The 23,569-nt window shown below is 46.7% G+C and overlaps 5 non-coding genes and 36 pseudogenes across 5 annotated transcripts; all 41 read right to left on the bottom strand.

Moving 5' to 3' along the window:
- Window positions 1-218: 218 nt before the first annotated feature.
- On the bottom strand, window positions 219-337 carry LOC148245458 (5S ribosomal RNA; annotated as a pseudogene).
- Window positions 338-1,403: 1,066 nt separating this feature from the next.
- Window positions 1,404-1,522, bottom strand: LOC148245457 (5S ribosomal RNA; annotated as a pseudogene).
- Window positions 1,523-1,726: 204 nt separating this feature from the next.
- LOC148245456 (5S ribosomal RNA) lies at window positions 1,727-1,845 on the bottom strand (annotated as a pseudogene).
- A 202-nt stretch (window positions 1,846-2,047) lies between these two features.
- Window positions 2,048-2,165, bottom strand: LOC148245455 (5S ribosomal RNA; annotated as a pseudogene).
- Window positions 2,166-2,726: 561 nt separating this feature from the next.
- LOC148245454 (5S ribosomal RNA) lies at window positions 2,727-2,844 on the bottom strand (annotated as a pseudogene).
- Window positions 2,845-3,046: 202 nt separating this feature from the next.
- Window positions 3,047-3,165, bottom strand: LOC148245453 (5S ribosomal RNA; annotated as a pseudogene).
- Window positions 3,166-3,721: 556 nt separating this feature from the next.
- Window positions 3,722-3,840, bottom strand: LOC148245452 (5S ribosomal RNA; annotated as a pseudogene).
- Window positions 3,841-4,398: 558 nt separating this feature from the next.
- On the bottom strand, window positions 4,399-4,517 carry LOC148245451 (5S ribosomal RNA). Its single transcript, XR_015815565.1, has one exon. It is a non-coding gene; the product is annotated as a 5S ribosomal RNA (ribosomal RNA).
- A 559-nt stretch (window positions 4,518-5,076) lies between these two features.
- LOC148245450 (5S ribosomal RNA) lies at window positions 5,077-5,195 on the bottom strand. The gene has a single exon (XR_015815563.1). It is a non-coding gene; the product is annotated as a 5S ribosomal RNA (ribosomal RNA).
- A 559-nt stretch (window positions 5,196-5,754) lies between these two features.
- On the bottom strand, window positions 5,755-5,873 carry LOC148245449 (5S ribosomal RNA; annotated as a pseudogene).
- A 498-nt stretch (window positions 5,874-6,371) lies between these two features.
- Window positions 6,372-6,490, bottom strand: LOC148245448 (5S ribosomal RNA; annotated as a pseudogene).
- Window positions 6,491-7,049: 559 nt separating this feature from the next.
- On the bottom strand, window positions 7,050-7,169 carry LOC148245447 (5S ribosomal RNA; annotated as a pseudogene).
- Window positions 7,170-7,371: 202 nt separating this feature from the next.
- LOC148245446 (5S ribosomal RNA) lies at window positions 7,372-7,490 on the bottom strand (annotated as a pseudogene).
- A 559-nt stretch (window positions 7,491-8,049) lies between these two features.
- On the bottom strand, window positions 8,050-8,168 carry LOC148245445 (5S ribosomal RNA; annotated as a pseudogene).
- Window positions 8,169-8,727: 559 nt separating this feature from the next.
- LOC148245444 (5S ribosomal RNA) lies at window positions 8,728-8,846 on the bottom strand (annotated as a pseudogene).
- Window positions 8,847-9,312: 466 nt separating this feature from the next.
- On the bottom strand, window positions 9,313-9,431 carry LOC148245443 (5S ribosomal RNA; annotated as a pseudogene).
- A 560-nt stretch (window positions 9,432-9,991) lies between these two features.
- On the bottom strand, window positions 9,992-10,110 carry LOC148245442 (5S ribosomal RNA; annotated as a pseudogene).
- A 207-nt stretch (window positions 10,111-10,317) lies between these two features.
- On the bottom strand, window positions 10,318-10,436 carry LOC148245441 (5S ribosomal RNA; annotated as a pseudogene).
- Window positions 10,437-10,957: 521 nt separating this feature from the next.
- LOC148245440 (5S ribosomal RNA) lies at window positions 10,958-11,076 on the bottom strand (annotated as a pseudogene).
- Window positions 11,077-11,279: 203 nt separating this feature from the next.
- Window positions 11,280-11,398, bottom strand: LOC148245439 (5S ribosomal RNA; annotated as a pseudogene).
- Window positions 11,399-11,607: 209 nt separating this feature from the next.
- Window positions 11,608-11,726, bottom strand: LOC148245438 (5S ribosomal RNA; annotated as a pseudogene).
- A 204-nt stretch (window positions 11,727-11,930) lies between these two features.
- LOC148245437 (5S ribosomal RNA) lies at window positions 11,931-12,049 on the bottom strand (annotated as a pseudogene).
- A 560-nt stretch (window positions 12,050-12,609) lies between these two features.
- LOC148245436 (5S ribosomal RNA) lies at window positions 12,610-12,728 on the bottom strand. The gene has a single exon (XR_015814317.1). It is a non-coding gene; the product is annotated as a 5S ribosomal RNA (ribosomal RNA).
- A 205-nt stretch (window positions 12,729-12,933) lies between these two features.
- LOC148245435 (5S ribosomal RNA) lies at window positions 12,934-13,052 on the bottom strand (annotated as a pseudogene).
- A 206-nt stretch (window positions 13,053-13,258) lies between these two features.
- LOC148245434 (5S ribosomal RNA) lies at window positions 13,259-13,377 on the bottom strand. Its single transcript, XR_015814296.1, has one exon. It is a non-coding gene; the product is annotated as a 5S ribosomal RNA (ribosomal RNA).
- A 565-nt stretch (window positions 13,378-13,942) lies between these two features.
- LOC148245433 (5S ribosomal RNA) lies at window positions 13,943-14,059 on the bottom strand (annotated as a pseudogene).
- A 562-nt stretch (window positions 14,060-14,621) lies between these two features.
- On the bottom strand, window positions 14,622-14,740 carry LOC148245432 (5S ribosomal RNA; annotated as a pseudogene).
- A 209-nt stretch (window positions 14,741-14,949) lies between these two features.
- On the bottom strand, window positions 14,950-15,068 carry LOC148245431 (5S ribosomal RNA; annotated as a pseudogene).
- An 883-nt stretch (window positions 15,069-15,951) lies between these two features.
- On the bottom strand, window positions 15,952-16,070 carry LOC148245430 (5S ribosomal RNA; annotated as a pseudogene).
- A 209-nt stretch (window positions 16,071-16,279) lies between these two features.
- Window positions 16,280-16,398, bottom strand: LOC148245429 (5S ribosomal RNA; annotated as a pseudogene).
- Window positions 16,399-16,600: 202 nt separating this feature from the next.
- LOC148245428 (5S ribosomal RNA) lies at window positions 16,601-16,718 on the bottom strand (annotated as a pseudogene).
- Window positions 16,719-17,279: 561 nt separating this feature from the next.
- On the bottom strand, window positions 17,280-17,398 carry LOC148245427 (5S ribosomal RNA; annotated as a pseudogene).
- A 205-nt stretch (window positions 17,399-17,603) lies between these two features.
- LOC148245426 (5S ribosomal RNA) lies at window positions 17,604-17,722 on the bottom strand (annotated as a pseudogene).
- Window positions 17,723-18,281: 559 nt separating this feature from the next.
- Window positions 18,282-18,400, bottom strand: LOC148245425 (5S ribosomal RNA; annotated as a pseudogene).
- A 564-nt stretch (window positions 18,401-18,964) lies between these two features.
- LOC148245424 (5S ribosomal RNA) lies at window positions 18,965-19,083 on the bottom strand (annotated as a pseudogene).
- A 562-nt stretch (window positions 19,084-19,645) lies between these two features.
- Window positions 19,646-19,764, bottom strand: LOC148245423 (5S ribosomal RNA; annotated as a pseudogene).
- A 562-nt stretch (window positions 19,765-20,326) lies between these two features.
- On the bottom strand, window positions 20,327-20,445 carry LOC148245422 (5S ribosomal RNA; annotated as a pseudogene).
- An 824-nt stretch (window positions 20,446-21,269) lies between these two features.
- Window positions 21,270-21,388, bottom strand: LOC148245421 (5S ribosomal RNA; annotated as a pseudogene).
- A 559-nt stretch (window positions 21,389-21,947) lies between these two features.
- On the bottom strand, window positions 21,948-22,066 carry LOC148245420 (5S ribosomal RNA). The gene has a single exon (XR_015815327.1). It is a non-coding gene; the product is annotated as a 5S ribosomal RNA (ribosomal RNA).
- Window positions 22,067-22,628: 562 nt separating this feature from the next.
- Window positions 22,629-22,747, bottom strand: LOC148245419 (5S ribosomal RNA; annotated as a pseudogene).
- A 563-nt stretch (window positions 22,748-23,310) lies between these two features.
- Window positions 23,311-23,429, bottom strand: LOC148245418 (5S ribosomal RNA; annotated as a pseudogene).
- Window positions 23,430-23,569: the final 140 nt, after the last annotated feature.

Raw genomic sequence — 23,569 nt, 5'->3', positions numbered from 1 at the left:
TATGATCGCACCTGTTTCATTTCGTGCTGAAAATACATACACTCCTTCTCCTTCCCTCCCCCTCCCATCAATTGTTTCCTTGTGCATTCACACTGCACCTCTCCTTCTCGTTCTAATATCGATTAAAATGCCCCTGCTTCTTGACTCACATTTGCGTATAAACAACCGAACCCTAGTTCCAGTCGCGCGTAACGTCGAACGACCCGTCTGAAAAAAAATTGGTGCGACACAAGGACTTCCCAGGAGGTCACCAATCCGAGTACCACTCTCGCCCAAGCGCACTTAACTGCGGAGTTCTGATGGGATCCGGTGCATTAGTGCTGGTATGATCGCACCCGTTTAATTTCGCGCTGCAAATACATAAACTCCTTCTCCTTTCTTCCCCCTCCCGTCATTTGTTTCCTTGTGCGTGCGCACTGCACCTCCCGTGCTCGTTCTAATATCAAGTAAAATGCTAAGGTGTCGTGACTCACATTTGCGAATAAACCTGATGACCATAATTCAAGTCGCGCGTATCGTCGAAAGAATCATCTGCAAAAAAATGGGTGCAACACGAGGACTTCCTAAGAAAATGGGTGAAATATAAGGACTTCGCAGGAGGTCACCCATCCTAGTGCTACTCTCGCCCAAGCACCATTAACTTGCGGAGTTCTGATAGAATCCGTTGCATTGGTGCTGGTATGATTGCTCATGTTTCATTCTACGCTGCAAATACATACACTTTTTCTCCCTCCATCCCCCCTCCCGTCATTTGTTTCCTTGTGCGTGCACTCTGCATCTCTCATTCTCGTTCTAATATCGATTAAAATGCCCCTGTTTCCTTGTGCGTGGTATGATTGCACCTGTTTAGTTTCGCGCTGCAAATACATATACTCCTTTTCTTTTCTTCCCCCTCCCGTCATTTGTTTCCTTGTTTGTGCGCGCTAAACCTCCCGTTCTCGTTCAATTATCAAGTAAAATGCTACAGCGCCGTGACTCACGTTTGCGAATAAACCTGAGGACCATAATTCAAGTCGCGCGTAACGTCGAAAGAATCATCTGCAAAAAAATGGGTGCAACACGAGAACTTCACAAGAAAATGGGTGAAATATAAGGACTTCGCAGGAGGTAACCCATGCTATTACTACTCTCGCCCAAGCACCCTTACCTACGGAGTTCTGATAGAATCCGTTGCATTAGTGCTGGTATTATCGCACCTGTTTCATTCTGCGCTGCAAATACATACACTTTTTCTCCTTCCCTCCCCCTCCCATCAATTGTTTCCTTGTGCGTTCACACTACACCTCTCGTTCTCGTTCAAATATCGATTAAAATGCCCCTGCTTCTTGACTCAGATTTGCGTATAAACCAGCGGACCCTAGTTCCAGTCGCGCGTAACGTCGAACGACCCGTCTGAAAAAAAATTGGTGCGACACAAAGACTTCCCAAGAGGTCACCCATCCGAGTACTACTCTCGCCCAAGAACACTTAACTGCGGAGTTCTGATGGGATCCGGTGCATTAGTGCTGGTATGATCGCACCCGTTTAATTCCGTGCTGCAAATACATAAACTCCTTCTCCTTTCTTCCCCCTCCCGTCATTTGTTTCCTTGTGCGTGCACTCTGTATCTCTCTTTCTCATTCTAATATCAAGTAATATGCCCCTGCACCGTGACTCACCTTTGCAAATGAACCAGCGATTTATAATTCCATTCGCGCGTAACGTCGAACAACCCATCCGAAAAAAATTGGTGCAACATGAGGGCTTCCCAGGTCGTCACCCATCCGAGTACTACTCTCGCCCAAGCACACTTAACTGCGGAGTTCTAATGGGATCCGGGGCTTTAGTGCTGCTATGATTGCACCTCTTTAATTTCGCGCTGCAAATACATACACTCCTCCTTTCTTCCCCCTCCCGTCATTTGTTTCCTTGTGCGTTCACACTGCACCTCTCATTCTCGTTCTAATATCGATTAAAATGCCCCTGATTCTTGACTCACATTTGCGTATAAACCAGCGGACCATAGTTCCAGTCGCGCGTAACGTCGAACGACCCATCTGAAAAAAAATTGTTGCGATACGAGGACTTCCCAAGAGGTCATCCATCCGAGTACTACTCTCGCCCAAGCACGCTTAACTGCATAGTTCTGAAGGGATCCAGTGCATTAGTGCTGGTATGATGCCACTTGTTTAATTTTGCGCTTCAAATACATACACTCCTTCTCTTTTCTTCCTCCTCCCGTCATTTGTTTCCTTGTGCGTGCACACTGCACCTCCCGTACTCGTTCTAATATCAAGTAAAATGCCACGGCGCCGTGACTCACATTTGCGAATAAACCTGCGGACCATAAATCAAGTCGCGCGTAACGTCGAAAGAATCATCTGTAAAAAGATGGGTGCAACACGAGGACCTCCCAAAAAAATGGGTGAAATATAAGGACTTCGCAGGATGTCACCCATCCGAGTACTTTTCTCACCCAAGCACCCTTAACTGTGGAGTTCTAATAGAATCCGTTGCATTAGTGCTGGTATGATCCCTCATGTTTCATTCTGCACTGTAAATACATACACTCTTTCTACTCCCATCCCCCCTCCCTTCATTTGTTTCCTTGTGCGTGCACTCTGCATCTCTCTTTCTCGTTCTAATATCAAGTAATATGCTCCGGCACCGTGACTCACCTTTGCAAATGAACCAGCGGTTTATAATTCCATTCGCGCGTAACGTCGAACAACCCATCCAAAAAAAAATAGGTGCAACACGAGGGCTTCCCAGGTGGTCACCCATCCGAGTACTATTCTCGCCAAGCACACTTAACTGCGGAGTTCTGATGGGATCCGAGGCTTTAGTGCTGCTATGATCGCACCTCTTTAATTTCGCGCTGCAAATACATACACTCCTCCTTTCTTCCCCCTCCCGTCATTTGTTTCCTTGTGCGTTCACACTTCACCTCTCATTCTCGTTCTAATATCAATTAAAATGCCCCTGCTTCTTGACTCACATTTGCGTATAAACCAGCGGACCCTAGTTCCAGACGCGCGTAACGTCGAACGACCAGTCTAAAAAAAAATTGTTGCGACACGAGGACTTCCCAAGAGGTCAACCATCCGAGTACTAATCTCACCCAAGAAAACTTAACTACGGAGTTCTGATGGGATCCGGGGCTTTAGTGCTGGTATGATCGCACCTGTTTAGTTTCGCGCTGTAAATATATACATTCCTTCTCTTTTCTTCCCCCTCCCGTCATTTGTTTCCTTGTGCGTGCGCGCTGCACCTCCCGTTCTCGTTCTAATATCAAGTAAAATGCTACAGCGCCGTGACTCACATTTGCGAATAAACCTGAGGACCATAATTCAAGTCGCGCGTAACGTCGAAAGAATCATCTGCAAAAAAATGGGTGTAACACGAGGACTTCACAAGAAATTGGGTGAAATATAAGGACTTCCCAAGAGGTCACCCTTCCGAGTAATACTCTCGCCCAAGCACACCTAACTGCGGAGTTCTGATAAGATCCGGGGCTTTAGTGCTGGTACGCGAACCTGTTTAATTTCGCGCTGCAAATACATACACTCCTTCTCCTCTCTTCCCCCTCCGTCATTTGTTTCCTTGTGCGTTCACATTTCATCTCTCCTTCTCGTTCTAATATCGATTAAAACGCCCCTGCTTCTTGACTCACATTTGCGTATAAACCAGCGAACCCTAGTTCCAGACGCGCGTAACGTCGAACGACCATTCTGAAAAAAAATTGGTGCGACACGAGAACTTCCCAGGAGGTCACCCATCCGACTACTAATATCACCCAAGCACACTTAACTGCGGAGTTCTGATGGGATCCAGTACATTAGTGCTGGTATGATCGCACCTATTAAATTTCGCGCTGCAAATTCATAAACTCATTCCCCTTTCTTCCCCCTCCCGTCATTTGTTTCCTTGTGCGTGCGCACTGCAGCTCCCGTTCTCGTTCTAATATCAAGTAAAATGCTACAGCGCCGCGACTCACATTTGCAAATAAACCTGAGGACCATAATTCAAGTCGCGCATAACGTCAAAAGAATCATCTGCAAAAAAATGGGTGCAACACGAGGACTTCACAAGAAAATGGGTGAAATATAAGGACTTCGCAGGAGGTAACCCATGCTAGACTACTCTCGCCCAAGCACCCTTACCTACGGAGTTCTGATAGAATCCGTTGCATTAGTGCTGGTATGATCGAACCTGTTTCATTTCGTGCTGAAAATACATACACTCCTTCTCCTTCCCTCCCCCTCCCTTCAATTGTTTCCTTGTACGTTCACACTGCACCTCTCCTTCCTGTTCTAATATCGATTAAAATGCCCCTGCGTCTTGACTCACATTTGCGTATAAACCAACAGACCCTAATTCCAGTCGCGCGTAACGTCGAACGACCCGTCTGAAAAAAAATTAGTGCGACACGAGGACTTCCTAAGAGGTCACCCATCCGAGTACTACTCTCGCCCAAGCACACTTAACTGCAGAGTTCTGATGGGATCCGGTGCATTAGTGCTGGTATGATCGCACCCGTTTAATTCCGCGCTGCAAATACATAAACTCCTTCTCCTTTCTTCCCCCTCCCGTCATTTGTTTCCTTGTGCGTACGCCCTGCACCTCCTGTGATCGTTCTAATATCAAGTAAAATTCTACGGTGCCGTGACTCACATTTGCGAATAAACCTGAGGACTATAATTCAAGTCGAGCGTATCGTCGAAAGAATCATCTGCAAAAAAATGGGTGCAACACGAGGACTTCACAAGAAAATGGGTGAAATATAAGGGCTTCGCAGGAGGTAACCCATGCTAGTACTACTCTCGCCCAAGCACCCTTACCTACGGAGTTCTGATAGAATCCGTTGCATTAGTGCCGGTATGATCGCACCTGTTTCATTTCGTGCTGAAAATACATACACTCCTTCTCCTTCCCTCCCCCTCCCATCAATTGTTTCCTTGTACGTTCACACTGCACCTCTCCTTCCTGTTATAATATCGATTAAAATGCCCCTGCTTCTTGACTCACATTTGCGTATAAACCAACAGACCCTAATTCCAGTCGCGCGTAACGTCGAACGACCCGTCTGAAAAAAAATTAGTGCGACACGAGGACTTCCTAAGAGGTCACCCATCCGAGTACTACTCTCGCCCAAGCACACTTAACTGCAGAGTTCTGATGGGATCCGGTGCATTAGTGCTGGTATGATCGCACCCGTTTAATTTCGCGCTGCAAATACATAAACTCCTTCTCCTTTCTTCCCCCTCCCGTCATTTGTTTCCTTGTGCGTGCTCCCTGCACCTCCTGTGATCGTTCTAATATCAAGAAAAATTCTACGGTGTCGTGACTCACATTTGCGAATAAACCTGAGGACTATAATTCAAGTCGAGCGTATCGTCGAAAGAATCATCTGCAAAAAAATGGGTGCAACACGAGGACTTCACAAGAAAATGGGTGAAATATAAGGACTTCGCAGGAGGTAACCCAGGCTAGTACTACTCTCGCCCAAGCACCCTTACCCACGGAGTTCTGATAGAATCCGTTGCATTAGTGCTGGTATGATCGCACCTGTTTCATTTCGTGCTGAAAATACATACACTCCTTCTCCTTCCCTCCCCCTCCCATCAATTGTTTCCTTGTACGTTCACACTGCACCTCTCCTTCCTGTTCAAATATCGATTAAAATGCCCCTGCTTCTTGACTCACATTTGCGTATAAACCAACAGACCCTAATTCCAGTCGCGCGTAACGTCGAACGACCCGTCTGAAAAAAAATTAGTGCGACACGAGGACTTCCTAAGAGGTCACCCATCCGAGTACAACTCTCGCCCAAGCACACTTAACTGCAGAGTTCTGATGGGATCCGGTGCATTAGTGCTGGTATGATCGCCCCCGTTTAATTCCGTGCTGCAAATACATAAACTCCTTCTCCTTTCTTCCCCCTCCCGTCATTTGTTTCCTTGTGCGTGCGCCCTGCACCTCTGTGATCGTTCTAATATCAAGTAAAATTCTACGGTGCCGTGACTCATATTTGCGAATAAACCTGAGGACTATAATTCAAGTCGAGCGTATCGTCGAAAGAATCATCTACAAAAAAATGGGTGCAACACGAGGACTTCACAAGAAAATGGGTGAAATATAAGGACTTCGCAGGAGGTAACCCAGGCTAGTACTACTCTCGCCCAAGCACCCTTACCTACGGAGTTCTGATAGAATCCGTTGCATTAGTGCTGGTATGATCGCACCTGTTTCATTTTGTGCTGAAAGTACATACACTCATTCTCCTTCCCTCCCCCTCCCATCAATTGTTTCCTTGTGCGTTCACACTGCACCTCTCTTTCTCGTTCTAATATCGATTAAAATGGGTGCAACACGAGGACTTCACAAGAAAATGGGTGAAATATAAGGACTTCCCAGGTGGTCACCCATCCGAGTAATACCATCGCCCAAGCACACTTAACTGCGGAGTTCTGCTGGGATCCAGAGCTTTAGTGCTGGTATGATCGCACCTGTTTAATTTCGCGCTGCAAATACATACACTCCTTCTCCTTTCTTCCCCCTCCTGTCATTTGTTTCCTTGTGCGTTCACACTTCACCTCTCATTCTCGTTCTAATATCGATTAAAATGCCCCTGCTTCTTGACTCACATTTGCGTATAAACCAGCGGACCCAAGTTCCAGTCCTGCGTAACGTCGAACGACCCGTTTGAAAAAAAATTGGCGCAACACGAGGACCTCCCAAGAAAATGGGTGAAATATAAGGACTTCGCAGGAGGGCACCCATCCGAGTACTTTTCTCGCCCAAGCACCCTTAACTGCGGAGTTCTGATAGAATCCGTTGCATTAGTGCTGGTTTGATCCCTCATGTTTCATTCTACACAGCAAATACATACACTCTTTCTCCTCCCATCCACCCTCCCGTCATTTGTTTCCTTGTGCGTGCACTCTGCATCTCTCTTTCTCGTTCTAATATCAAGTTATATGCTCCGGCACCGTGACTCACCTTTGCAAATGAACCAGCGGTTTATAATTCCATTCGCGCGTAATGTCGAACAACCCATCCAAAAAAAAATAGGGGGAACACGAGGGCTTCCCAGGTGGTCACCCATCTGAGTACTACTCTCGCCCAAGCACACTTAACTGCGGAGTTCTGATGGGATCCGGGGCTTTAGTGCTGCTATGATCGCACCACTTTAATTTCGCGCTGCAAATACATACACTCCTCCTTTCTTCCCCCTCCCGTCATTTGTTTCCTTGTGCGTTCACACTTCTCCTCTCATTCTCGTTCTAATATCGATTAAAATGCCCCTACTTCTTGACTCACATTTGCGTATAAACCAGCGGACCCTAGTTCCAGACGCGGGTAACGTTGAACGACCAGTCTGAAAAAAAATTTGTGCGACACGAGGACTTCCCAAGAGGTCAACCATCCGAGAACTAATCTCACCCAAGCACACTTAACTGCGGAGTTCTGATGGGATCCGGGGCTTTAGTGCTGGTATGATCGCACCTGTTTAGTTTCGCGCTGCAAATACATACACTACTTCTCTTTTCTTCCCCCTCCCGTCATTTGTTTCCTTGTGCGTGCGCGCTACACCTCCCGTTCTAGTTCTAATATCAAGTAAAATGCTACAGCGCCGTGACTCACATTTGCGAATAAACCTGAGGACCATAATTCAAGTCGCGCGTAACGTCGAAAGAATCATTTGCAAAAAAATGGGTGCAACACGAGGACTTCACAAGAAAATGGGTGAAATATAAGGACTTCGCAGGAGGTAACCCAGGCTATTACTACTCTCGCCCAAGCACCCTTACCTACGGAGTTCTGATAGAATCCGTTGCATTAGTGCTGGTATGATCGCACCTGTTTCATTCTGCGCTGTAAATACATACACTTTTTCTCCTTCCCTCCCCCTCCCATCAATTGTTTCCTTGTGCGTTCACACTGCACCTCTCCTTCTCGTTCTAATATCGATTAAAATGCCCCTGCTTCTTGACTCACATTTGCGTATAAACCAGCGGACCCTAGTTCCAGTCGCGCGTAACGTCGAACGACCCGTCTGAAAAAAAATTGGTGCGACACGAGGACTTCCCAGGAGGTCACCCATCCGAGTACTAATCTCGCCCAAGAACACTTCACTGCGGAGTTCTGATGGGATCCGGTACATTAGTGCTGGTATGATCGCACCTGTTTAATTTTGCGCTGCAAATACATAAACTCATTCCCCTTTCTTCCCCCTCCCATCATTTGTTTCCTTGTGCGTGCGCACTGCACTTTCCGTTCTCGTTCTAATATCAAGTAAAATGCTACAGTGCCGTGACTCATATTTGCGAATAAACCTGAGGACCATAATTCAAGTCGCGCGTAATGTCGAAAGAATCATCTGCAAAAAAATGGGTGCAACACGAGGACTTCACAAGAAAATGGGTGAAATATAAGGACTTCGCAGGAGGTAACCCATGCTAGTACTACTCTCGCCCAAGCACCCTTACCTACGGAGTTCTGATAGAATCCGTTGCATTTGTGCTGGTATGATCGCACCTGTTTCATTTCGCGCTGCAAATACATACACTCCTTCTCCTTTCTTCCCCCTCCCGTCATTTGTTTCCTTGTGCGTGCGCACTGCACCTCTCGTTCTCGTTCAAATATCGATTAAAATGCCCTTGCTTCTTGACTCACAATTGCGTAGAAACCAGCAGACCCCAGTTCCAGTTGAGCGTAACGTCGAACGACCCGTCTGAAAAAAAATTGGTGCGACACGAGGACTTCCCAGGAGGTCACCCATCCGAGAACTACTCTCGTCCAAGCACATTTAACTGCGGAGTTCTGATGGGATCCGGTGCATTAGTGATGGTATGATCGCACCCGTTTAATTCCGCACTGCACCTACCGTGCTCGTTCTAATATCAAGTAAAATGCTACGGTGCTGTGACTCACATTTGCGAATAAATATGAGAACCATAATTAAAGTCCCGCGTATCGTCGAAAGAATCATCTGCAAAAAAATTGGTGAAATATAAGGACTTCGCAGGAGGTCACCCATCCTAATGCTACTCTCGCCCAAGCACCCTTAACTTACGGAGTTCTGATAGAATCCGTTGTATTGGTGCTGGTATGATTGCTCATGTTTCATTCTGCGCTGCAAATACAAACACTTTTTCTCCCTCCATCCCCCCTCCCGTCATTTGTTTCCTTGTGCGTGCACTCTGCATCTCTCCTTCTCGTTCTAATATCGATTAAAATGCCCCTGCTTCTTGACTCACATTTGCGTAAAAACCAGTGGACCCTAGTTCCAGTCGCGCGTAACGTCGAACGACCCGTCTAAAAAAAAAATTAGTGCGACACGAGGACTTCCCAGGAGGTCACTTATCCGAGTACTACTCTCACCCAAGCACACTTAACTGCGGAGTTCTGATGGGATCCGGTGCATTAGTGCTAGTATGATCGCACCTGTTTAATGTTGCGCTGCAAATACATAAATTCCTTCTCCTTTCTTCCCCCTCCCGTCATTTGTTTTCTTGTGCGTGCGCACTGCACCTCCCGTGCTCGTTCTAATATCAAGTAAAATGCTACGGTGCCGTGACTCACATTGGCGAATAAACTTGAGGACCATAATTCAAGTCGCGCGTAACGTCGAAAGAATCATCTGCAAAAAAATGGGTGCAACACGAGGACTTCCTAAGAAAATAGGTGAAATATAAGGACTTCGCATGAGGTCACCCATCCTAGTGCTACTCTCGCCCAAGCACCCTTAACTTGCGGAGTTCTGATAGAATCCGTTTCATTGGTGCTGGTATGATCGCTCATGTTTCATTCTGCGCTGCAAATACATACACTCTTTCTCCCTCCATCCCCTCTCCCGTCATTTGTTTCCTTGTGCGTGCACTCTGCATCTCTCCTTCTTGTTCTAATATCAAGTAAAATTCCCTGGCATCGTGACTCACCTTTGCGAATGAACCAGCGGTTTATAATTGCATTCGCGCGTAACGTCGAACGATCCATCCGAAAAAAATGGGTGCAACACGAGGACTTCCCAGGCGGTCACCAATTCGAGTACTACTCTCGCCCAAGCACACTTAACTGCTAAGTTCTGATGGGATACGGTGCATTAGTGCTGGTATGATGGCACCTATTTAATTTCGCGCTGCAAATACGTACACTCCTTCTCCTTTTTTCCCCTTCCCGTCATTTGTTTCCTTGTGTGTGTGCACTGCACCTCTCGTTCTCGTATAAATATCAAGTAAAATGCCACGGCGCAGTGACTCACATTTTCGAATAAATCTGCGGACTATAATTAAAGTCGCGCGTAACGTCGAATGGCACATCTGAAAAAAAAAATGGGTGCAACACGAGAACTTCCCAGGAGGTAAGCCATCCTTGTACTACTTTCGCCAAAGCACACTTAACTGCGGAGTTCTGATCGGATCCGGTATATTTGTGCTGGTGTGATAGCACCTGTTTAATTTCGTGCTGAAAATACATACACTCCTTCTCCTTCCCTCCCCCCTCCCATCATTTGTTTCCTTGTGCGTTCACACTGCACCTCTTTTTCTCGTTCTAATATCGATTAATATGCCCCTGCTTCTTGACTCACATTTGCTATAAACAAGTGGACCATAGTTCCAGTTGCGCGTAAAGTCGAACGACCCGTCTGAAAAAAAATTTGTGCGACACGAGAACTTCCCAAGAGGTCACCCATCCCTCTCACCCAAGCACACTTAACTGCAGAGTTATGATGGGATCCGTTGCATTAGTGCTGGTATGATCGCAACCGTTTAATTTTGCGTTGCAAATACATAAACTCCTTCTCCTTTCTTCCCCCTCCCGTCATTTGTTTCCTTGTGCGTGCGCACTGTACCTCCCGTGCTCATTTTAATATCAAGTAAAATGTTACGACGCCGTGACTCACATTTGCGAATAAACCTGAGGACCAAAATTCAAGTCGCGCGTAACGTCGAAAGAATCATCTGCAAAAAAATGGGTGCAACACGAGAACTTCCCAAGTGGTCACCCATCCGAGTACTACTCTCGCCCAAGCACACTTAACTGCGGAGTTATGATTGGATCGGTTGCATTTGTGCTGGTGTGACGGCACCTGTTTAATTTTGTGCTGAAAATACATACACTCCTTCTTCCCTCCCCCCCTCCCATCATTTGTTTCCTTGTGCATTCACACTGCACCTCTCCTTTTCGTTCTAATATCGATTAAAATACCACAGATTCTTGACTCACATTTGCGTATAAACCAGCGAATTATAGTTCAAGTCGCGCGTAACGTCGAACGACCCGTCTGAAAAAAATTGGTGCGACACGAGGACTTCCCAAGAGGTCACCCATCCGAGTACAACTCTCGCCCAAACACACTTAACTGCGGAGTTCTGATGGGATCCGGTGCATTAGTGCTGGTGTGACCGCACCCGTTTAATTCCGCGTTGCAAATACATAAACTCCTTCTCCTTTCTTCCCCCACCCGTCATTTGTTTCCTTGTGCGAGCGCACTGCACCTCTCGTTCTCGTTCAAATATAAAGTAAAATACCATGGCGCCGTGACTCACATTTGCGAATAAATCTGCGGACCATAATTAAAGTCGCGCGTAACGTCGAATGGCACATCTGAAAAAAAGAAAATGGGTGCAACACGAGAACTTTCCAGGAGGTAACCCATCATTGTACTACTTTCACCAAAGCACACTTAACTGCGGAGTTCTGATGGGATCCGGTGCATTTGTGCTGGTGTGACCGCACCTGTTTAATTTCGTGCTGAAAATACATACACTCCTTCTTCCCTCCCCCCCTCCCATCATTTGTTTCCTTGTGCGTTCACACTGCACCTCTCCTTCTCGTTCTAATATCAATTAAAATGTCCCTGATTCTTGACTCACATTTGCGTATAAACCAGCGGACCATAGTTCCAGTCGCGCGTGACGTTGAACGACCCGTCTGAAAAAAAATTGGTGCGACACGAGGACTTCCCAGGTGGTCACCAATCCGAGTACTACTCTCGCCCAAGCACAATTAACTGCAGAGTTCTGATGGGATCCAGTGCATTAGTGCTGGTATGATGCCACTTGTTTAATTTTGCGCTTCAAATACCTACACTCCTTTTCTTTTCTTCCTCATCCTGTCATTTGTTTCCTTGTGCGTGCGCACTGCACCTCCCGTACTCGTTCTAATATCAAGTAAAATGCCACGGCGCCGTGACTCACATTTGCGAATAAACCTGCGGACCATAAATCAATTCGCGCATAACGTCAAAAGAATCATCTGCAAAAAGACGGGCGCAACACGAGGACCTCCCAAGAAAATGGGTGAAATATAAGGACTTCGCAGGAGGTCACCCATCCGAGTACTTTTTTCACCCAAGCACCCTTAACTGCGGAGTTCTGATAGAATCCGTTGCATTAGTACTGGTATGATCCCTCATGTTTCATTCTGCACTGCAAATACATACACTCTTTCTCCTTCCATCCCCCCTCCCGTCATTTGTTTCCTTGTGCGTGCACTCTGCATCTCTCTTTCTCGTTCTAATATCAAGTAATATGCCCCGGCACCGTGACTCACCTTTGCAAATGAACCAACAGTTTATAATTCCATTCGCGCGTAACGTCGAATAACCCATTCGAAAAAAAATAGGTGCAACACGAGGGCTTCTCAAGTGGTCACCCATCCGAGTACTACTCTCGCCCAAGCACACTTAACTGCGGAGTTCTGATGGGATCCGGAGCTTTAGTGCTGGTGTGATCGCACCTGTTTAATTTCGCGCTGCAAATACATACACTCCTTCTCCTTTCTTCCCCCTCCCGTCATTTGTTTCCTTGTGCGTTCACACTTCACCTCATATTCTCGTTCTAATATCGATTAAAATGCCCCTGCTTCTTGACTCACCTTTGCGTATAAACCACCGGACCCTAGTTCCAGACGCGCGTAACGCCGAACGACCCGTCTGAAAAAAAATTTGTGCGACACGAGGACTTCCCAGGAGGTCACCCATCCGAGTACTAATCTCACCCAAGCACACTTAACTGCAAAGTTCTGATTGGATCCGGGGCTTTAGTGCTGGTATGATCGCACCTGTTTAGTTTCGCGCTACAAATACATACACTCCTTCTCCTTTCTTCCCCCTCTCGTCATTTGTTTCCTTGTGCGTTCACACTTCACCTCTCCTTCTCGTTCTAATATCGATTAAAATGCCCCTGCTTCTTGACTCACATTTGCGTATAAACCAGCGGACCCTAGTTCCAGTCGCGCGTAACTTCGAATGACCCGTCTGAAAAAAAAATTGGTGCGACACGAGGACTTCCCAGGAGGTCACCCATCCGAGTACTACTCTCGCCCAAGCACACTTAACTGCGGAGTTCTGATGGGATCCGGTGCATTAGTGCTGGTTTGATCGCACCCTTTTAATTCCACGCTGCAAATACATAAACTCTTTCTCCTTTCTTCCCCCTCCCGTCATTTGTTTCCTTGTGCGTGCGCACTGCACCTCCCGTGCTCGTTCTAATATCAAGTAAAATGCTACGGTGCCGTGACTCACATTTGCGAATAAAGCTGAGGACCATAATTCAAGTTGCGCGTATCGTCGAAAGAATCATCTGCAAAAAAATAGGTGCAATACGAGGACTTCCTAAGAAAATGGGTGAAATATAAGGACTTCACAGGAGGTCACCCATCCTAGAGCTACTCTCGCCGAAGCACCCTTAACTTGCGGAGTTCTGATAGAATCCGTTGCATTGGTGCTGGTATGATTGCTCATGTTTCATTCTGCGCTGCAAATACATACACTTTTTCTCCCTCCATCCCCCCTCCCGTCATTTGTTTCCTTGTGCGTGCACTCTGCATCTCTCCTTCTCGTTCTACTATCGATTAAAATGCCCCTGCTTCTTGACTCACATTTGCGTATAAACCAGTGGACCCTTGTTCCAGTCGCGCGTAACCTCGAACGACCCGTCTGAAAAAAAAAATTAGTGTGACACAAGGACTTCCCAGGAGGTCACCCATCCGAGTACTACTCTCACCCAAGCACACTCAACTGCAGAGTTCTGATGGGATCCAGTGCAGTAGTGCTGGTATGATGCCACTTGTTAAAATTTTGCACTTCAAATATATACACTCATTCTCTTTTTTTCCTCATCCCGTCATTTGTTTCCTTGTACGTGCGCACTGCACCTTCTGTACTCGTTCTAATATCAAGTAAAATGCCACGGCGCCGTGACTCACATTTGCGAATAAATCTGCGGACCATAAATCAAGTCGCGCGTAACGTCGAAAGAATCATCTACAATAAGATGGGTGCAACACAAGGACCTCCCAAGAAAATGGGTGAAATTATAAGGACTTCGCAGGAGGTCACCCATCCGAGTACTTTTCTCGCCCAAGCACCCTTAACTGCGGTGTTCTGATAGAATCCGTTGCATTAGTACTGGTATGATCCCTCATGTTTCATTCTGCACTGCAAATACATACACTCTTTCTCCTCCCATCCCCCCTCCCGTCATTTGTTTCCTTGTGCGTGCACTCTGCATCTCTCTTTCTCGTTCTAATATCAAGTAATATGCCCTGGCACCGTGACTCACCTTTGCAAATGAACCAGCGGTTTATAATTCCCTTCGCGCGTAACGTCGAACAACCCATCCGAAAAAAAATAGGTGCAACACGAGGGCTTCCCAGGTGGTCACCGATCCGAGTACTACTCTCGCCCAAGCACACTTAACTGCGGAGTTCTGATGGGATCCGGGGCTGTAGTGCTGGTATGATCGCACCTGTTTAATTTCGCGCTGCAGATACATACACTCCTTCTCCTTTCTTCCCCCTCCCATCATTTGTTTCCTTGTGCGTGCGCACTGCACCTCTCGTTCTCGTTCAAATATCAAGTAAAATGCCACGGCGCCGTGACTCACATTTGCGAATAAATCTGCGGACCATAATTAAAGTCGCGCGTAACGTCGAACGGCACATCTGAAAAAAAGAAAATGGGTGCGACACGAGAACTTCCCAGGAGGTAACCCATCATTGTACTACATTCGCCAAAGCACACTTAACTGCGGAGTTCTGATGGGATCCGGTGCATTTGTGCTGGTGTGACCGCACCTGTTTAATTTCGTGCTGAAAATACATGCACTCCTTCTTCCCTCCCCCCCTCCCATCATTTGTTTCCTTGTGCGTTCGCACTGCACCTCTCCTTCTCGTTCTAATATCGATTAAAATGCCCCTGATTCTTGACTAACATTTGCGTATAAACGAGCGGACCATAGTTCCAATCGCGCGTAACGTCGAACGACCCATCTGAAAAAAAATTGTTGCGATACGAGGACTTCCCAAGAGGTCATCCATCCGAGTACTACTCTCGCCCAAGCACACTTAACTGCAGGGTTCTGATGGGATCCAATGCATTAGCGCTGGTATGATGCCACTTGTTTAATTTTGCACTTCAAATAGATACACTCCTTCTCTTTTCTTCCTCCTCCCGTCATTTGTTTCCTTGTGCGTGCGCACTGCACCTCCCGTACTCGTTCAAATATCAAGTAAAATGCCACGGCGCCGTGACTCACATTTGCGAATAAACCTGCGGACCATAAATCAAGTCGCGCGTAACGTCGAAAGAATCATCTGTAAAAAGATGGGTGCAACACGAGGACCTCCCAAGAAAATGGGTGAAATTATAAGGACTTCGCAGGAGGTCACCCATCCGAGTACTTTTCTCGCCCAAGCACCCTAAACTGCGGTGTTCTGATAGAATCCGTTGCATTAGTGCTGGTATGATCCCTCATGTTTCATTCTGCACTGCAAATACATACACTCTTTCTCCTCCCATCCCCCTCCCGTCATTTGTTTCCTTGTGCGTGCACTCTGCATCTCTCTTTCTCGTTCTAATATCAAGTAATATGCCCTGGCACCGTGACTCACCTTTGCAAATGAACCAGCGGTTTATAATTCCCTTCGCGCGTAACGTCGAACAACCCATCCGAAAAAAAATAGGTGCAACACGAGGGCTTCCCAGGTGGTCACCATTCCGAGTACTACTCTCGCCCAAGCACACTTAACTGCGGAGTTCTGATGGGATCCGGGGCTGTAGTGCTGGTATGATCGCACCTGTTTATTTTCGCGCTGCAGATACATACACTCCTTCTCCTTTCTTCCCCCTCCCATCATTTGTTTCCTTGTGCGTGCGCACTGCACCTCTCGTTCTCGTTCAAATATCAAGTAAAATACCACGGCGCCGTGACTCACATTTGAGAATAAATCTGCGGACCATAATTAAAGTCGCGCGTAACGTCGAACGACACATCTGAAGAAAAGAAAATGGGTGCAACACGAGAACTTCCCAGGAGGTAACCCATCATTGTACTACTTTCGCCAAAGCACACTTAACTGCGGAGTTCTGATGGGATGCGGTGCATTTGTGCTGGTGTGACCGCACCTGTTTAATTTCGTGCTGAAAATACATACACTACTTCTTCCCTCCCCCCTCCCATCATTTGTTTCCTTGTGCATTCACACTACACCTCTCCTTCTCGTTCGAATATCGATTAAAATGCCCGTGATTCTTGACTCACATTTGCTATAAACCAGCGGACCATAGTTCCAGTCGCGCGTAACGTCGAACGACCAATCTGAAAAAAAATTGTTGCGATACGAGGACTTCCCAGGAGGTCACCCATCCGAGTACTACTCTCGCCCAAGCACACTTAACTGCAGAGTTCTGATGGGATCCAGTGCATTAGTGCTGGCATGATGCCACTTGTTTAATTTTGCACTTTAAATACATACACTCCTTCACTATTCTTCCTCCTTCCGTCATTTGTTTCCTTGTGCGTGCGCACTGCACCTCCCGTACTCGTTCTAATATCAAGTAAAATGCCACGGCGCTGTGACTCACATTTGCGAATAAACCTGCGGACCATAAATCAAATCGCGCGTAAAGTCGAAAGAATCATCTGCAAAAAGATGGGAGCAACACGAGGACCTCCCAAGAAAATGGGTGAAATATAAGGACTTCGCAGGAGGTCACCCATCCGAGTACTTTTCTCGCCCAAGCACCCTTAACTGCGGAGGTCTGATAGAATCCATTGCATTAGTGCTGGTATGATCCCTCATGTTTCATTCTGCACTGCAAATACATACACTCTTTCTCCTCCCATCCCCCCTCCCGTCATTTGTTTCCTTGTGCGTGCACTCTGCATTTCTCTTTCTCGTTCTAATATCAAGTAATATACCCCGGCACCGTGACTCATCTTTGCAAATGAACCAGCGGTTTATAATTCTATTCGCGCGTAACGTCTAACAACCCATCCGAAAAAAAATAGGTGCAACACGAGGGCTTCCCAAGTGGTCACCCATTCGAGTACTATGCTCGCCCAAGCACACTTAACAGCAGAGTTCTGATGGGATCCGGAGCTTTAGTGCTGGTATGATCGCACCTGTTTACTTTCGCGCTGCAAATACATACACTCCTTCTCCTTTCTTCCCCCTCCTGTCATTTGTTTCCTTGTGCGTTCACACTTCACCTCTCATTCTCGTTCTAATATCGATTAAAATGCCCCTGCATCTTGACTCACATTTGCGTATAAACCAGCGGACCCTAGTTCCAGACGCGCGTAAAGTCGAACGACCCGTCTGAAAAAAAATTGGTACGACACGAGGACTTCCCAGAAGGTCACCCATCCGAGTACTAATCTCGCCCAAGCACACTTCACTGCGGAGTTCTGATTGGATCCGGTGCATTAGTGCTGGTATGATTGCACCCGTTTAATTTTGCGCTGCAAATACATAAACTCATTCCCCTTTCTTCCCCCTCCCGTCATTTGTTTCCTTGTGCGTGCGCACTGTACCTCCCGTTCTCGTTCTAATATCAAGTAAAATGCTACAACGCCGTGACTCACATTTGCGAATAAACCTGAGGACCATAATTCAAGTCGCGCGTAACATCGAAAGAATCATCTGCAAAAAAATGGGTGCAACACGAGGACTTCCTAAGAAAATGGGTGAAATATAAGGACTTCGCAGGAGGTAACCCATGCTAGTACTACTCTCGCTCAAGCACCCTTACCTACGGAGTTCTGATAGAATCCGATGCATTAGTGCTGGTATGACCGCACCTGTTTAATTTCCCGCTGAAAATACATACACTCCTTCTTCCCACCCCCCCTCCCATTATTTGTTTCCTTGTGCGTTCACACTGCACCTCTCCTTTTCCTTCTAATATCGATTAAAATACCCCTGATTCTTGACCCACATTTGCGTATAAACCAGCGGACCATAGTTCCAGTCGCGCGTAATGTCGAACGACCCGTCTGAAAAAAAAATTGGTGCAACACAAGGATTTCCCAAGAGGTCACCCATCCGAGTACTACTCTCGCCCAAGCACACTTAACTGCGGAGTTCTGATGGGATCCAGTGCAATAATGCTGGTATGATCGCACCCGTTTAATTTCGCGCTGCAAATACATAAACTCCTTCTCCTTTCTTCCCCCTCCCGTCAATTGTTTCCTTGTGCGTGGGCACTGCACCTCCCGTGCTCGTTCTAATATCAAGTAAAATACTACGGTGCTGTGACTCACATTTGCGAATAGACCTGAGGCCTATAATTCAAGTCGCGCGTAACGTCGAAAGAATCATCTGCAAAAAAATGGGTGTAACACGAGGACTTCACAAGAAAATGGGTGAAATATAAGGACTTCGCAGGAGGTAACCCATGCTAGTACTACTCTCGCCCAAGCATCCTTAACATGCGGAGTTTTGATAGAATCCGTTGCATTGGTACTGGTATGATTGCTCATGTTTCATTCTGCGCTTTAAAATACATACACTTTTTCTCCCTCCATCCCTCCTCCCGTTATTTGTTTCCTTGTGCGTGCACTCTGCATCTCTCCTTCTCGTTCTAATATCGATTAAAATGCCCCTGCTTCTTGACTCACATTTGCGTATAAATCAGTGGACCCTAGTTCCAGTCGTGCGTAACGTCGAACGACCCGTCTGAAAAAAAAAATTAGTGCGACACGAGGACTTCTCAGGAGGTCACCCATACGAGTACTACTCCCGCCCAAGCACACTTAACTGCGGAGTTCTGATTGGATCCGGTGCATTAGTGATGGTATGATCGCACCTAATTTTTCACGCCGGAAATACATAAAATCCTTCTCCTTTCTTCCCCCTCCCCTCATTTGTTTCCTTGTGCGTGCGCACTGCACCTCTCGTTCTCGTTCAAATATTAAGTAAAATGCCACGGCGCCGTGACTCACATTTGCGAATAAATCTGCGGACCATAATTAAAGTCGCGCGTAACGTCGAACGGCACATCTGAAGAAAAGAAAATGGGTGCAACACGAGAACTTCACCAGAAAATGGGTGAAATATAAGGACTTCGCAGGAGGTAACCCATGCTAGTACTACTCTCGCCCAAACACCCTTACCTACGGTGTTCTGATAGAATCCGTTCCATTAGTGCTGGTATGATCGCACCTGTTTCATTTCGTGCTGAAAATACATACACTCCTTCTCCTTCCCTCCCCCTCCCATTAATTGTTTCCTTGTGCGTTCACACTGCACCTCTCCTTCTCGTTCTAATATGGATTAAAATGCCCCTGCTTCTTGACTCACATTTGCCTATAAACCAGCGGACCCTAGTTCCAGTCGCGCGTAACGTCGAACGACCCGTCTGAAAAAAAAATTAATGAGAGACAAGTACTTCCCTGGAGGTCTCCCATCTGAGTACTACTCTCGCCCAAGCACACTTAATTGCGGAGTTCTGATGGGATCCGGTGCATTAGTGCTGGTATGATCGCACCCGTTTAATTCCGCGCTGCAAATACATAAACTCCTTCTCCTTTCTTCCCCCTCCCGTCATTTGTTTCCTTGTGCGGGTGCACTGCACCTCCCGTGCTCGTTCTAATATCAAGTAAAATGCTACGATGCCGTGACTCACATTTGCGAATAAACCTGAAGACCATAATTCAAGTCGCGCGTATCGTCGAAAGAATCATCTGCAAAAAAAATGGGTGCAACACGAGGACTTCCTAAGAAAATGGGTGAAATATAAGGACTTCGCAGGAGGTCACCCATCCTAGTGCTTCTTTCGCCCAAGCACCGTTAACCTGCGGAGTTCTGATAGAATCCGTTGCATTGGTGCTGGTATGATTGCTCATGTTTCATTCTGCGCTGCAAATACATACACATTTTCTCCCTCCATCCCCCCTCCCGTCATTTGTTTCCATGTGTGTGCACAATGCACCTCTCATTCTCGTTCTAATATCGATTAAAATGCCCCTGCTTCTTGACTCACATTTGTGTATAAACCAGCGGTCCCTAGTTCCAGTCGCGCGCAACGTCGAACGACCCTTCTGAAAAAAAATTGTTGCGACACGAAGACTTCCGAGGAGGTCACCCATCCGAGTACTACTCTCGCCCAAGCACACTTAACTGCGGAGTTCTGATGGTATCCGGTTCATTAGTGGTGGTATGATCGCACCTGTTTAATTTCGCGCTGCAAATACATAAACTCCTTCCCCTTTCTTCCCCCTCCCGTCATTTGTTTCCTTGTGCGTGCGCACTGCACCTCCCGTTCTCGTTTTAATATCAAGTAAAATGCCACGGCGCCGTGACTCACATTTGTGAATAAACCTGAGGACCATAATTCAAGTCGCGCGTAACGTCGAAATAATCATCTGCAAAAAAAATGGGTGCAACACGAGAACTTCACAAGAAAATGGGTGAAATATAAGGACTTCGCAGGAGGTAACCCATGCTTGTACTACTCTCGCCCAAGCACCCTTACCTACGGAGTTCTGATAGAATCCGTTGCATTAGTGCTGGTATGATCGCACCTGTTTCATTTCGTGCTGAAAATACATACACTCCTTCTCCTTCCCTCCCCCTCCCATCAATTGTTTCCTTGTGCGTTCACACTGCACCTCTCTTTCTCGTTTTAATATCGATTAAAATGGGTGCAAGACGAGGACTCCACAAGAAAATGGGTGAAATATAAGGACTTCGCAGGAGGTAACCCATGCTAGTACTACTCTCGCCCAAGCACCCTTACCTACGGAGTTCTGATAGAATCCGTTGCATTAGTGCTGGTATGATCGCACCTCTTTAATTTCGCGCTGCAAATACATACACTCCTTCTCCTTTCTTCCCCCTCCCGTCATTTGTTTCCTTGTGCGTTCACACTTCACCTCCCCTTCTCGTTCTAATATCGATTAAAATGCCCCTACTTCTTGACTCACTTTTGCATATAAATCAACGGACCCTTGTTCCAGACGCGCGTACCGTCTAACGACCCGACTGAAAAAAAATTGGTGCGACACGAGGACTTCCGAATAGGTCACCCATCCGAGTACTAATCTCGCCCAAGCACACTTCACTGCGGAGTTCTGATGGGTTCCGGTGCATTAATGCTGGTATGATCGCACCTGTTTAATTTCGCACTGTAAATACATAAACTCATTCCCCTTTCTTCCCCCTCTCGTCATTTGTTTCCTTGTGCGTGCGCACTGCACCTCCCGCTCTTGTTCTAATATAAAGTAAAATGCTACAGCGCCGTGAATCACATTTGCGAATAAACCTGAGGACCCTAATTCAAGTCGCGCGTAACGTCGAAAGAATCATCTGCAAAAAAATGGGTGCAACACGAGGACTTCACAAGAAAATGGGTGAAATATAAGGACTTCGCAGGAGGTAACCAATGCTAGTACTACTCTCGCCCAAGCACCCTTACCTACGGAGTTCTGATAGAATTCGTTGCATTAGTGCTGGTATGATCGCACCTGTTTCATTTCGTGCTGAAAATACATACACTCCTTCTCCTTCCCTCCCCCTCCCATCAATTGTTTCCTTGTGCGTTCACACTGCACCTCTCCTTCTCGTTCTAATATCGATTAAAATGCCCCTGCTTCTTGACTCACATTTGCGGATAAACCGGCGGACTCTAGTTCCAGTCGTGCGTAACGTCGAACGACCCGTCTGAAAAAAAATCGGTGCGACACGAGGACTTCCCAGGAGGTCACCTATCTGAGTACTACTCTCGCCCAAGCACACTTAACTGCGGAGTTCTGACGGGATCCGGTGCATTAGTGCTGGTATGATCGCACCCATTTAATTCCGCGCTGCAAATACATAAACTCCTTCTCCTTTCTTCCCCCTCCCGTCATTTGTTTCCATATGCGTGCGCACTGCTCCTCCCGTGCTCGTTTTAATATAAAGTAAAATGCTACGGTGCCGTGACTCACATTTGCGAATAAACCTGAGAACCATAATTCAAGTCACGCGTATTGTCGAAAGAATCATCTGTAAAAAAGTGGGAGCAACACGAGGACTTCCTAAGAAAATGAGTGAAATATAAGGACTTCGCAGAAGGTCACCCATCCGAGTACTTTTCTCGCCCAATCACCCTTAACTGCGTAGTTCTGATAGAATCTGTTGCATTGGTATTGGTATGATTGCTCATGTTTCATTCTGCACTGTAAATACATACACTTTTTCTCCCTCCATCCCCCCTCCCGTCATTTGTTTCCCTGTGCGTGCATTCTACATCTCTCCTTCTCGTTCTAATATCGATAAAAATGCCCCTGCTTCTTGGCTCACATTTGCGTATAAACCAGTGGACCCTAATTCCAGTCGCGCGTAACGTCGAACGACCCGTCTGAAAAAAAAAATTTGTGCAACACGAGGACTTCCCAGGAGGTCACCCATTCGAGTACTAATCTCGCCCAATCACACTTCACTGCGGAGTTCTGATGGGATCCGGTGCATTAGTGCTGGTATGATAGCACCTGTTTAATTTTGCGCTACAAATACATAAACTCATTCCCCTTTCTTCTCCCTCCTATCATTTGTATCCTTGTGCGTGCACACTGCACCTCCCGTTCTCGTTCTAATATCAAGTAAAATACTACAGCGCCGTGACTCACATCTGCGAATAAACCATAGGACCATAATTCAAGTCGCGCGTAACGTCGAAAGAATCATCTGCAAAAAAATGGGTACAACACGAGGACTTCACAAGAAAATGGGTGAAATATAAGGACTTCGCAGGAGGTAACCCATGGTAGTACTACTCTCGCCCAAGCACCCTTACCTACGGAGTTCTGATAGAATCCGTTGCATTATTGCTGGTATGATCGCACCTGTTTCATTTCGCGCTGCGAATACACACACTCCTTCTCCTTTCTTCCCCCTCCCGTCATTTGTTTCCTTGTGCGTGCGCACTGCACCTCTTGTTCTCGTTCAAATATCAAGTAAAATGTCACGGCGCCGTGACTCACATTTGCGAATAAATCTGCGGACCATAATTCAAGTCGCGCGTAACGTCGAACGGCACATCTGAAAAAAAGAAAATGGGTGCAACACGAGAACTTCCCAGGAGGTAACCCATCATTGTACTACTTTCGCCAAAGTACACTTAACTATGGAGTTCTGATGGGATCCGGTGCATTTGTGCTGTTGTGACCGCACCTGTTTAATTTCGTGCTAAAAATACATACACTCATTCTTCCCTCCCCCCTCCCATCATTTGTTTCCTTGTGCGTCACACTGCACCTCTCCTTCTCGTTCTAATATCGATTAAAATGCCCCTGATTCTTGACTCACATTTACG

The sequence above is a fragment of the Carica papaya genome, chromosome 8 (assembly GCF_054855325.1).
Source record: "Carica papaya isolate Zhongbai chromosome 8, ASM5485532v1, whole genome shotgun sequence".
Taxonomy (NCBI): domain Eukaryota; kingdom Viridiplantae; phylum Streptophyta; class Magnoliopsida; order Brassicales; family Caricaceae; genus Carica; species Carica papaya.
This window is presented reverse-complemented; position numbering and strand designations above follow the sequence as displayed.